Raw genomic sequence first — 13,631 nt, 5'->3', positions numbered from 1 at the left:
TTATGTGCATAAAAATACAGGGTGGGACAAAAATAAGTTTACAGCTGTTCATTTGGAAGTTAATATTTATTATTAATAAATAATAATATAAGAATAAACTCTGTTTCATGTGCTCACAACTAAACCTACCTTTGCTTCACCTAGCATTACTGACAAAGCAAAAAAACCCAACAACCCAAAACAATAAACCTGGAAATTAGCTAAACATTTTAACACTTGGGAGATTGTTTAAAATTAAAGTAGCTCTGCCCTGGCTGGATTGCTTAGTTGGTTAGAGCAGTGATTTTCAACCTTTTTTGAGCCGTGGCACATTTTTTACATTTACAAAATCCTGGGGCACACCACCTACCAAAATGACACAAAATGACACTCTAACACAGTACATATTATACATATAGCTAATAATATAGTTTCTAAATGTATTTATACTCACTTAGTGTGAAACCTGGGCCTGTTTCGATGAACACAAAAGGGATATCCTGGCAGGAATGGTAGAAAGACACACACGAAGCTCTTCCTCAACAGTTCTCAGTCTCTCTCTGTGTTTTTAGTTTTTTATCGCAGTCAAGCTTGAGAAGCTCAGCTCACATAGATATGGGGTTGAAAACAGGAGCAATGTCAAAATAGTTTTGTTGGCCAGAATGGGGAACTCCTTGGCAACAGATAACCAAAAACTGTCCAAAGGAAGATCAGCAAACTTTAGCTTTAAAGTTAGATAACATTGTGATGCATTTTATATCACGCTCTGTGGGGGCCTCTTTTAAAAAGAAAAAGGTCAAATATCTATATACACCATCAGGATAGACATAACCAGCTGAGGATGAGGCTTCATCTAGTGGTGGCAACATTTACCTCCAGTCCTGACCAGGATTAGAAATCAGGGACCATGGGGAGAAGTAGCAGTTTCAACTACTCGCCGTGGCCACACAATGACAAGTGCGCGGCAGCCCAAGCGGGGCCTTCCTGGGTGTGGATGAGAGGCGGCCTACTATTGGTTCATCGCTAGTGGTTGGGATGAATCCTAGAAGGTGATTGGTCAGTGAGTGTTTCCTGTGCCTCCATTCTTCCTGTTGCTGATAGCTGGAGGGATTGTGAGGGGAACATTTATGTTCAGATGGAGGCGAGCAGGATAAATAGCCTCCGCAGGTCGTATCCGGCACGCGGGCCGTAGTTTGGGGACCCATGTTTAATTTCCCCACGGCACACCTGACCATGTCTCATGGCACACTAGTGTGCCACAAAACACTGGTTGAAAAACACTGGGTTAGAGCATCGACCTAAAGTGCAGAGGTTGAAGGTTCAATCCCTGGTCATGACACATAGGAACAGATTGGTATTCCTTTCTTTCTCTTTCTCTCTCCCTTCCTCTTTCTCTAAAATCAATCAATAAAAAATAATAAAATCAAAGTAGCTCTATGCAATGGAACACAATGCAGACATTCAGAAGATCATTCATTATGAAAGCTCTGCAGCAACATGGAAAACATTTATAAACATTAAGTGAAAATAGAAGAACCCCAGGTGGTATGCTATTTGTCTACAGCCCTGTACACTGGGAATGTAGACAGGGAATGAGGGTAAGAGGGAAAACAACAGTTATGCAGGGGGTAGGATTATATGTGCTGTTGTTTTTTTCAAAATTAAAATTTCACCTTTTTCCTTCTCTTTTATTTATTTTATTTTATTATTTTTTTACAGAAACAGAGAGTGAGTCAGAGTGAGGGATAGACAGGGACAGACAGACAGGAATGGAGAGATGAGAAGCATCAATCATTAGTTTTTTATTGCGACACCTTCAGGGGTCTCCAAACTTTTTACACAGGGGGCCAGTTCACTGTCCTTCAGACCATTGGAGGGCTGCCAAATACAGTGGTCCTCTCACTGACCACCAGTGAAAGAGATGCCCCTTCCAGAAGTGCAGTAGGGGCTGGATAAATGGCCTCAGGGGGCCGCATTGCGGGCCCCATGGGCCGTAGTTTGGGGATGCCTGCTAGTTGTTCATTGATTGCTTTCTCATATGTGCCTTGACCATAGGCCTTCAGCAGACCAAGTAACCCCTTGCTTGAGCCAGCGACCTTGGGTCCAAGTTGGTGAATTTTTGCTCAAACCAGATGAGTCCATGCTCAAGCTGGCGACCTCGGGGTCTCGATCCTGGGTCTTCTGCATCCCAGTCTGATGCTCTATCCACTGTGCCACCGCCTGGTCAGGCTTTTTTCCTTCTTTTTTAAAAAATGTTTATTGTATTTATTTTAGAGAAGAAGGGAAAGAGGGAGAGAGAGAGAGACAAGAACATCAACCTTCCCTTGTATGTGCCCTGACTGGGGATCCAACCAGCGACCTCTGCACTTTGGGCTGATGCTCTAGCCAATTGAGCTATCCAGCCAAGCTCTTTCATCTTCTTCATAATAGAAATGACTAATTCCTAAACTGTGGAAACTATTCTATGTTGGTGAAAGATTGTTGGCTGTGAATCTACCATATATGACTCATAATTTCATCCCTATCACCCCAGGTCGATAAGACTGGACACCCCCTTCATTCAATGCCCACCCAGATCCTGGAGAGGGGCAGGAGGTGAGGACTCAGTGCACCTTCAGCCTCTCGGGACAGTGCGTGTCCTGCACGTGTGCAGTGAATATGTGCATGATTTCCTGGGCCATTGCTGGTGAGGAGGAAAAGAAGACCCATGCTATGAGATCTCAAGAGGCTCACAAAATAGAGAGGTAGACACCTTTTAGGGATTCTATTTATCCCATTGGTTCTCAGCTGAAGCTGGTATTCTCCCCCTGGGGACATTTTGAGAGTCACTGTGATTGGAAGGGTTACTACTATTAGCATTTAGTAAATGGGGTTGCAGTAGTCCTGGACAACAAATGATCTGACCCACAGTACCCACAGTGCCCTTGTTGAGAAACAACGATCTAGTCCATACCCCATAGTTAGGGCCACCATATACGGGTATACAATTTGCCCACTGCACAACTCTTGAAGGTATCATTCACATGGTTAAATATATGGATTCTGGTGGTTAAATATATGGATTCTGAAACCAAACTGACCGAGTTTAAGCAACATTGGTAGACCTTGGACATGTGGCTTATCTTCTGTGTACTTCAGTTTCCTCATTTGTAAAATGGGAATAGTAATAGTAATGTACTTCATACTAATAGTAAGGTAAGCATAACCTCACAGGGTTATTCTTAGAATTAAATGAGGTAATATATGTAGAATTTAGACCAGTGCCTGGCACACGGTAAATGTTCAGTTCATGTTAGATGATTATTATTCCCCATCCACTAGGGTGGGGCCCCAGTTTCTACTCCCTGATCTTGACCACATGTGCTTAGATTCCTGCTCACCCTGAGGCTTAACTTTTCCTGGTCCTTTGTAAATTCCCTTGCTTAAGTTTGCTTGAGTTGGTTTTTGTCATCTGTGACCGAAAGTCTTGATAACTAAGACAGGGAGAAAAGACGCACTGGCACGGAACACAGGGGGTAATACAGAAGAGCTTCTAATTAAGTGTGAGATTGCTTGGCCTAGAAAGCCCATAAACGCCACAGACAATACCTAATCATAACTGTATGAAATTTTGATTCAAAACACAAGTCATTAAACAAATGGAATGCTGCTAGCTCGGCTCTCATTTTGTGTCCTAAGAAAACAGACAGACCAAAACATTCAGGACCAGTCCAAACAGGGACTAAACAGTCAAGGGAAAGTGACCTTCTCTCAGAATCACTCCTACTAGCATTTGAAGTTCTATCTTTAGCCATCTCTACCTTTGTTTAGCAGAGGGTCTTCTTTGAATATGTGAATGCCCCTGGGAAGGGTAACTCAGAAAGTCTGCAGCACCCTACTGTGAACGTGTTTATTAAGTGGCTTCCTCCTGCCTCCTCCACTTTCCATGCCCAACTACCAGTGGGGCAATGATGGAGCCTGGGGAGGCTGGAGGAGGCAGAGTCCTGCAAAAAGGATCTTCCTTCAATTGTTGATGCACTCACCAAGCCCATATTTACAGAGAGCAGTGAACCTTAAGGAACTGGAAAGAGTGTTCTGTCTGGCACGGCAAACAGTGGCAATGACTACACTTGTTCCCTTTGCCAAGGACCAATCTGGTCTGATTGCTCTGAGGTGAAGGAAGGGAGGGGGTTGTTCATCACCCATTTGCTAAGTCAGTGGTTCTCAAAGTTTGCTGCAATTAGAATCATCTTAGAAGCTTAAAAAACTCACTATCCAGCCCTGGTTGGATGGCTAGGTTGGTTAGAGTTTCATCCCGAAGCCCAGGGGTTGCCAGTTTGGTCCCTTGTTGGGGCACATGCAGAGACAGGTTGATGTTTCTGTCTCTCTCCCTCTCCTTTCCTCTTTCTTTCAAAACAATAAATAAAAAATATCAGCCTGGTCTGTGATGGCGTAGTGTATTAAAGCATTGACTTGGAAAGCTGAGATTGCCGGTTCAAAACCCTGGGCTTGCCTGGTCAAAGCACATATGAGAAACAATCCGTGAACAACTAAAGTGAAGCAACTATGAGTTGATACTTCCCTCTATCTAAAAATCAATAAATAAAATCTTTTAAAAATGTATTTAAAAAAGTAAGAACTCTCAGTATCCAGTTTGCATCCAGATCAATTAAATCAGAATGTCTGCGGGTGGTTGTCAGGCATCAGAAGGTTTTTAAGGCACCCCCCCACAGGTGATTCTGATGAGTAGCTGTCCTAAGCATTTAGTGTGTGAGGCCCTAGGTGACAAAACAGGTCAGAATCTGGTTCCTACCCCCCAGACACAATGCTTAATTAATTATTTTTTGTATTTTTCCGAAATGAGAAGCAGGGGGAGGGGGGAGGCAGACAGACAGACTCCCGCATGCGCCTGACTGGGATCCACTCAGCATGCCCACCAGGGGGCAATGCTCAGACCTTCCAGGGTTTTGCTCTGCTGCAATCAGAGCCATTCTAGTGCCTGAGGCGGAGGCCATGGAGCCATCCTCAATGCCCGGGCCAATTTTGCTCCAGTGGAACCTTGGCTATGGGAGGGGAAGAGAGAGACAGAGAAGAAGGAGAGGGGGAGGGGTGGAGAAGCAGATGGGCGCTTCTCCTGTGTGCCCTGGCCGGGAATTGAACCCGGGACTTCCACACACCGGGCTGATGCTCTACCACTGAGCTAGCCAGCCAGGGCCACAATGCTTAATTTTTAAAATTTATTTTTATCTGTTGGTATACAGTTCTATGAATTTTTTGTTGGTAAAGTTCACATACCATAAAATTCACCCCCCCCCCTTTTTTTTTTACAGGGACAGAGAGAGAGTCAGAGAGAGGGATAGATAGGGACAGACAGACAGGAACAGAGATAGATGAGAAGCATCAATCATTAGTTTTTTGTTGCGAGTTGCGACACCTTAGCTGTTCATTGATTGCTTTCTCATATGTGCCTTGACCTAGGCCTTCAACAGACTGAGTAACCCCTTGCTCGAGCCAGTGACCTTGGGTCCAAGTTGGTGAGCTTTTTTTTGCTCAAGCCAGATGAGCTCGCGCTCAAGCTGGTAACCTCGGGGTCTTGAACCTGGGTCCTCCGCATCCCAGTCCGACGCTCTATCCACCCTGCCACCACCTGGTCTGGCAAAATTCACCCTTTTAAAGTGCACAACTTGCCTGACCTGTGGTGGCACAGTGGGATAAAGCGTTGACCTGGAACACTGAGGTTGCCGGTTCGAAACCCTGGGTTTGCCTAGTCAAGGCACATATGGGAGTTGATGCTTCCTGCTCCTCCCCCTTCTCTCTCTCTCTCTCTCTTTCTCTCTCACTCCTCTCTAAAAAAATTAATAAATAAAATTTAAAAAAAAATAAAAAAAAAATAAAGTGCACAACTCAATGGCTTTTAGTATATTTGCAAAGTTGTGGAACCATCACCACTAATTCCAGAACATTTCATCATTCCCAGAAGAAACCCCACACCCATTAGTACTTACTCACCATTTAGTCCTATCCTGACTCCTGGCAAACGTGAATTTACTCTCTCTATATGGATTGCCTATTCTTGACATTTTATATAAATAGAATTATACAATATGTGGCCTTTTGTTTTTGAGTTTATTTCATTTAGCATAACATTTTCGGGATTCTTTTATGTTGCAGCATGTATCAGTGCTTTGTTCCTTTTTATTGCCAAATAATATTTCATTGTATGGATGTACCACATTTTGCTTATTTGTTCATCAGGTGATGTTTCCACTTTTTGGCTATTATGAATAATGCTGCTATGAACATTTGTATACAAGATTTTTTGTGTGTCTGATGATGTATGTTTTTGTTTTCTTAGCATTTATCAAAGACTGAAATTACTAAATCATATGGAAACTTTATATTTAACTTTTTGAGGGATTGCCAGACTGTTTTCCAAAGTGGCTACACAATTCTACATTCCTACCAGTAATGTATGGGGGTTTTAATTTCTTCACATCCTTGCCAACACTTGTTACTATATCTTTTTGATTATAGCCATTCTAATGGATAGTTTTATAAATTTTGACACATATATAGATCTATATAACCACCACCATAATCAGGATATGAGATTGTTCTATCACTCTCCACCATTGTTAGCTATTCTTATTTATTTTTATAGCAACATTGTTCTGTGGCAATCAGTGAATGCTCCCTGTAGGTAGTGTCCTTTGAGCCAAGCCTCAGGGACTAGAAGGACTTCTAGAAATTGAGATGGGGGCAGTGACAAGGTGAAAGTTGCTCTTTGGAACCATATACTTTGTCCCAAAGCTTATCTTTCTTCTCTCTTCCCTTCTGCTATCCCTTTATTGCCACCCTTCCCCATCCTAACCCTTGTCAACCACTGATCTGTTCTCCATCCTCATAGTTTTATCATTTGAGAATGTCATAAAAATGGCATCATAGAGCATGTAACCTTTTCAGACTGGCTTTCTTCACTCAGTATAAATGTCTCTGAAATTCATCCAAGTCATGTGTACCAAAAGTTTGTTCTTTTTATTGCTGAGGAATATTTAATTGTATGGTTATACTTTAGTTCATTTTATCCATTCGCCTGTTTAAAGACATTTGGGCTATTTCTAGTTTCTGGCAATTATGAACAGAAATGCTATAAATATATATGTATAGGTTTCTGTGTGGACATAAGTATTCATTTCTCCAGAGTAAATTCCCAGGAGTGGGAATACTCAATCATAGGGTGTGTGTGTGTGTGTGTGTGTGTGTGTGTGTGTGTATATGTTTAACTTTATATGAAACTGCCAAACTGTTTTCCAGAGTGGCCATTCCAGTTTGCATCCACACCAGCGATGTATGAGAGTTCCAATTGTTCCACATCACCATGTTATCAGTAGTTTTTATTTTAGTCATTGTAGTAGATGTGTACAAATATTTCCTCATATTTAAAATTTGCATTTCCTGAATGATTATAGATAATGAACATCTTTTCATGTGCTTATTTGCCATCCTTACATCCTCTTTGACGAAGTATTTGTTTATATCTTTTGCTCATTTTTAAATTGAGTTGCCTGCTTTCTTATTGTGTAGTTATTAGAGTTCATGATATATTCTGGATCCAGATCCTGTGTTGGGCAATTGATTTGTAAATATTTTCTACTAGTCTGTAGCTGAGACACACTACTTTTTGTACATGTGTCTAAAGAGAGAAAGGAATGGAATTGATACTTATTGAGAACCGACTATGTGCTAGACATTGTATTAGGTTGCTGGAGGGGTGGGAATATGAGTAAGACAGAGCCCCTGCACACAGGGGTGGGGGTGGAGAGGTGAAGCTTGGACACCACCATCCATACCACAAACAGCACACAGTGAGGTAGAAGAAGGAAATGGTAGCACTGAATGGTTAAAAGTGAGGGCTCCAGAGTCAGCCTGTCTGATTCCAGCTGCACCATTTGACCCCTGTGTGACCTTGGGTAGGTTGCTCTGCACCTGGGTTTCTTTATTTGCAAAATGGGGGCAGCAATAATGTCCATCTCAAAGGTTTGGGAGCACTAGGGAAACTCTTCACCATTACAAGGTATTATTAATTCTTAAAAAAATTTTTTTTTAATATATTGATTTTAGAGAGGGAGGAAGGAAGAGATAGAGAGAGCAAGAAACATCAATTTGTTGTTCCACTTATTTAAACATTTATTGTTTGATCCTTGTATGTGCCCTGAACTGGGGATCAAACCTGCAACCTTGGCGTATCAGGATGGTACTCTAACCAACTAAGCTACCCTGCTAGGGTATTATTTATTTATTTATTTATTTATTCATTTATTTATTTATTGTGGCAGAGACAGAGAGAATCAGAGAGGGACAAATAGGGACAGACAGGAAGGGAGAGAGATGAGAAACATCAATTCTTCATTATGGTTCCTTAGTTGTTCATTGATTGATTTCTCATATGTGCCTCTACTGGGGGGTTACAGTAGACTGAGTGACCCCTTGCTTGAGCCAGCGACCTTGGGCTCAAGCTGGTGAGCTTTTGCTCAAACCCGATGAGCCCGCGCTCAAGCTGGCGACCTCAGGGTCTCGAAGCTGGGTCCTCCACGTCCTAGTCCAGTGCTCTATCCACTGCACCACTGCCTGGTCAGTGGTGGTATTATATATTTTTTATAACTACATTGTTCTGTGACAATCAGTGAAAGCTCCCTGGAGGTGGTGTCCTTTGAGCTGAGTCTCAAGAACTAGAAAGACTTCTAGAAGTTAAGATGGTGGCAGTGACAAGGTGGAAGCTGCTCTTTGGAACCATATATTTTGTCCCAAAGCCTATATTTCTTCTTTCTCCTTCAGTCCCTCCCCTCTTCGGCTTGTGCTCTCCTTTCCCTCAATCTCTTTCTTTCCTTTCCCTCCCTCTCCCTCCAGCAGAGGCCTCTGTGGGCCCCTCTGGTGTCCTTGGCCTTATGAGGCCGTGGACCGCTGGGTAATGAACTGCTGCTCTGAGGCTGCAGGACCACCTTTGGTCCCTCAGTGTGGACTCTGCAGCCCACTCTACAGGAAGCAGGAAGCGTATGGAGGAGTCTGCCCTGCAGCTGGGCGCTGCTGCTCGGAGATGAACTCAGCGCTGGGTCTGTTCCAGCACAGCTTATTGAGCAAGGGTTCTGTGCAGACATCAGGCCTGTGTTGGAACCAGCTGTACCAGCTCCAGCTTGTTCAGTTAATAATTTACTGCTGGGCAAATGGGAGTTAAATGAGCCAGGAGGCATATTTTGTGTGAGCTTTGGGATACCTTTGACAGCAATTTGTGTAATTTGTCCAGGAGGATACTAAAAGTGTCTTAATTCTAATGCCCTGCCTGCCATGCCACACTGACCCTTTGAATCCATTTATTAACATGGTCGGCTTTGATTTATGTTTATCTTTACTGCTTTGGTTTCTCTTTTGAGCTCATGACCAGAGCAGTGGTGAGTGTGGAAATGACTCTGTGAGGAATTATGTTCCCGGTGTTCTTATTCAAGGAATGCTGCGGCCACATGGGCTTTCTGTTTTGCAGGGCTGAGATGTCTCACAGCAGAATTGCCCTTTTCTTCCCCCTGGCCACCGTGCGTGCGTGTGTGCGTGTGCGTGTGCGTGTGTGTGTGTGTGTGTGTGTGTGTTTGCGCGCGCCCACACATGTAGGGCTGGCTCCACAGGCATGCGACCTGTGTAGTAGAGCAGGGCCCCATGCTTAGAAGGACTTCCACTCTTGATTTAATGTTCTGCTGTTACCGTTTTGAAATTGTTTTCTTGCAGTGGCACAGTGGATAAAGTCAGACTGGGACACAGAGGACCAAGGTTTGAAACTCTGAGGTCGCCAGCTTGAGTGCGGGCTCATCTGGTTTGAGCAAGGCTCATCAGCTTGGGCCCAAGGTCGCTGGCTTGAACAAGGGATCACTCGCTCTGCTGTAACCCACCCCCCACTGTCAAAGGCACATATGAGAAAGCAATCAATGAACAGCTAAGGTGCCGCAATAAAGAATTGATGCTTCTCGTCTCTCTCCCATCCTGTCTGTCTGTCCCTCACTCTGTCTCTCTGTCTCTGTCTCTGTCACAAAAAAAAAAAAAACCTCAAGAAAAAAAAATTATTTTATTGATTTTTAGAGAGATAGCAGGGGAGAGAGAGGGACAGGACCATTGATCTCTTCCTGTATGTGCCCTGACTGGGAATTGAACTGGCAACCTCTGTGCTTCAGGATGATGCTCTAACCAACCAGGATGCCTGGCCAGGGCTGAAATTCTTTATTTATGAATAAGGGGTCAACATTTATACTGGGCCATGAAAATTATGTACCTGATCCTATGGGTATGCCATATTTTTTTGTTTTGTTTTGTTTTTTTTTTGTTTTTTTTCATTTTTCTGAAGCTGGAAACAGGGAGAGACAGTCAGACAGACTCCCGCATGCGCCGGACCGGGATCCACCCGGCGCGTCCACCATGGGGCGACGCTCTGCCCACCAGGGGGCGATGCTCTGCCCCTCCGGGGCATCGCCATGTTGGTGACCAGAGCCACTCTAGCGCCTGAGGCAGAGGCCACAGAGCCATCCCCAGCGCCCGGGCCATCTTTGCTCCAATGGAGCCTTGGCTGCGGGAGGGGAAGAGAGAGACAGAGAGGAAAGCGCGGCGGAGGGGTGGAGAAGCAAATGGGCGCTTCTCCTGTGTGCCCTGGCCGGGAATCGAACCCGGGTCCTCCGCACGCTAGGCCGATGCTCTACCGCTGAGCCAACCGGCCAGGGAGTTTTGTTTTGTTTTTGAGGGTAAATAGTGAGAGAGATTCCCACACGCGCCCTGACTGGGATCCACCCAGCAACCCTCATCTGGGGCCAATACTTGAACCACTGACTGCAAGGAGAGGAGGAAGAGAAGGAGAAGGGGGAGTGGGAGGAGGAGAGAAGCAAATGGTTGCTTCTCTTGTGTGCCCTGAGCTGGAATGGAACCCAAGATGTCCATATACCAGGCTGATACTCTATCCACTGAGCCAACTGGCGAGGGCAGTATGCCATGGTGTTTTTTTTTGTTTTGTTTTGTTTTTGTTTTTGCATTTTTTTGTGGCAGAAACAGAGAGAGTCAGAGAGAGGGATAGATAGGGACAGACAGACAGGAAGGGAGAAAATGAGAAACATCAATTCTTTGTTGCAGTTCCTTAGTTGTTCATTGATTGCTTTCTCATATGTGCCTTGACCGTGGGGCTACAGCAGACCGAGTAACCCCTTGCTCGAGCTAGCGACCTTGGCCTTGCTCAAACCCAATGAGCCCGTGCTCAAACTGGCAACCTCGGGGTCTCGAACCTGAGTCCTCCGCATCTCAGCCAGACACTCTATCCACTGCGCCACCGCCTGGTCAGGCGCCATGGATCTTGATGTTGAACTCAAGTGACCTTCTAAGATCATTCTGTCCTTTCTCCTGCTTTGAGGACCATCCTGTAATCCTGACTATTGAAAACCCTCACTCTTGGGAAGGCTATAGTGACTCTGCCCAAGAATCTTATAGCCTTACCAGCAAAGATATCTTAAAAGATAAAAGAATTTGTTTTAAAATAAGTAATGTATGGATATATTTTTAAATCAAATGTGCATGTTGTGGCACCCTTGCTATGCCCTAGTTTTCTTGTTCCCCTCCTGCAGAAGCAAGAATTGTCACCCATCTCTGGGCACCCTTCAGGGAGTCTGTACTTTGATAAGCATAGATGTACTCATCTCCATATTATTTTCTTTATCAGATGGTGGGACAACTTCTATACTGTTTTGAACCTTCCTTTTTTTTTTACCTAACAATGCATCTTGGAAAATTCCACATCATTATATAGATATACGTTATCATTTTTTTGGTAACAATTTCCTGTTGTTTAGATTGACTATAAATGACCTAACAAATCCCCTATTGATGGACACAGGTTGTTTCTGAACCTTTGTTTCTACAATGTTCTTAGAATTGGGTTGTCAGGGTTAGCAATTTTTCTTTGGGGGGGTTAGCAAATTAAAATACAGGCTTCTCAGTTAAATTTAAATTTCTGGTAACTAATGAATAATTTTAATATAAACATGTTTTATACTTATGTCCCAAGAGGGCAGGACATTTGGGACCTAATTATACTAAAATATATATAGTGTGTTTATCTGAAATTCAAATGTAACTGGGAGCCTGTATCTTATTTTGCAACCCGATCCTAGATCAGTGTCTGGCACATAGTAGGAGCTCAGTAAGGATTTAGTGAATGAATCTATCAATGTTTCCTCTCTAGAATGAAAGCTCATGAGAGCAGTGACTTCTTCATGGTATTTCCTGTTCTACCTGCAGTGCTTAACAGATATTTGTTTAATACAGGCAAACCTCCTTTTATTGCTCTTTGCTTTATTGTTTTTTCTTTTCATTCTTTTTTTTTTCTTTGTTGAACCTCACAGATATTACATTTTTTATAACTTGAAGGTAAGACCATGCACCAGCAAAAACGATTAGGACTCGCTTAAGACTTGGATGATGGTTTTCATTTTTTAGCCATAAAGTATTTTAAATTAAGGTATGTACGTTTTTAGACATAATGCACACTTAATAGACTCCAGTATAGTGTAGACACAACTTTTATACGCACTGGAAAACCAAGAAATTTGTGGCTTGCTTTATTATATTTGCTTTATTGTAGTGGTCTGGAAACAAATCCCAGCTATATCTGAGGTACACTTGTATATGGACAAATGCTACAATGAATGTCTTTGTGAATGCTTCATTTGGGCCATGAAAGTCGGGATTTGTAGGATAAATTCATTTGTTTAAAGTTTGATAGATTCTGCCGTATTAATCTCCATAGGCCTTTGACATACCCTGGCCAAGTTTTCTAATTATATTCCTGCTTGTCACTTAAAGTCAGTTAACCTTTGGGGAACTTCCCCCTTGAGGCTGCTCTAAATCGGGGTCAAAAAGGAATCAAAAGTGCCAACCCCATTAAACCACCTCTTTATGCCTCCTCCATCAATTCATGCCAAGAAATGAGGAACTTTAGATGCAAATGGCAGTAGGTAACATCTGGCTCATCAGGGTCCCTGGCTGTCTTGTCCCCGAGGTACTGGAGGAGCCCATTGGGCCCCACCAGCTCCTGGTGATGGATGACTTACATTGGTTGGTCTGTCCCAGAGGTGCTCTTGGGTTCAGAGTCCACCTGCCTCCCAGTCTTTCAATCTGTCACTGACACAGAAGGATTTAATCATTGTAATGAGGCTGTCACTGAGAGTGTGCTCTGCCACCTCTGGTGGGAATGCCTGTTGCACGTGTTCCCTGGCCAACCTAAGCATGTGTTGTTGTTGTTTCATTTTTCTAAAGCTGGAAATGGGAGGCAGTCAGACAGACTCCTGCATGCGCCTGACCGGGATCCACGCGGCATGCCCACCAGGGGGTGATGCTCTGCCCTTCTGGGGCGTTGCTCTGTTGCATCCAGAGCCAGTCTAGCGCCTGAGGCAGAGGCCACAGAGCCATCCTCAGTGCCCGGGCCATCTTTGCTCCAGTGGAGCCTTGGCTGCGGGAGGGGAAGAGAGAGACAGAGAGGAAGGAGAGAGGGAGGGGTGGAGAAGCAGATGGGCGCATCTCCTGTGTGCCCTGGCCAGGAATCGAACCCAGGACTCCTGCACACCAGGCCGACACTCTACCGCTGAGCCAACCGGCCA

This window comes from Saccopteryx bilineata, chromosome 2, assembly GCF_036850765.1.
Source record: "Saccopteryx bilineata isolate mSacBil1 chromosome 2, mSacBil1_pri_phased_curated, whole genome shotgun sequence".
Classification (NCBI taxonomy): domain Eukaryota; kingdom Metazoa; phylum Chordata; class Mammalia; order Chiroptera; family Emballonuridae; genus Saccopteryx; species Saccopteryx bilineata.
This window is presented reverse-complemented; position numbering follows the sequence as displayed.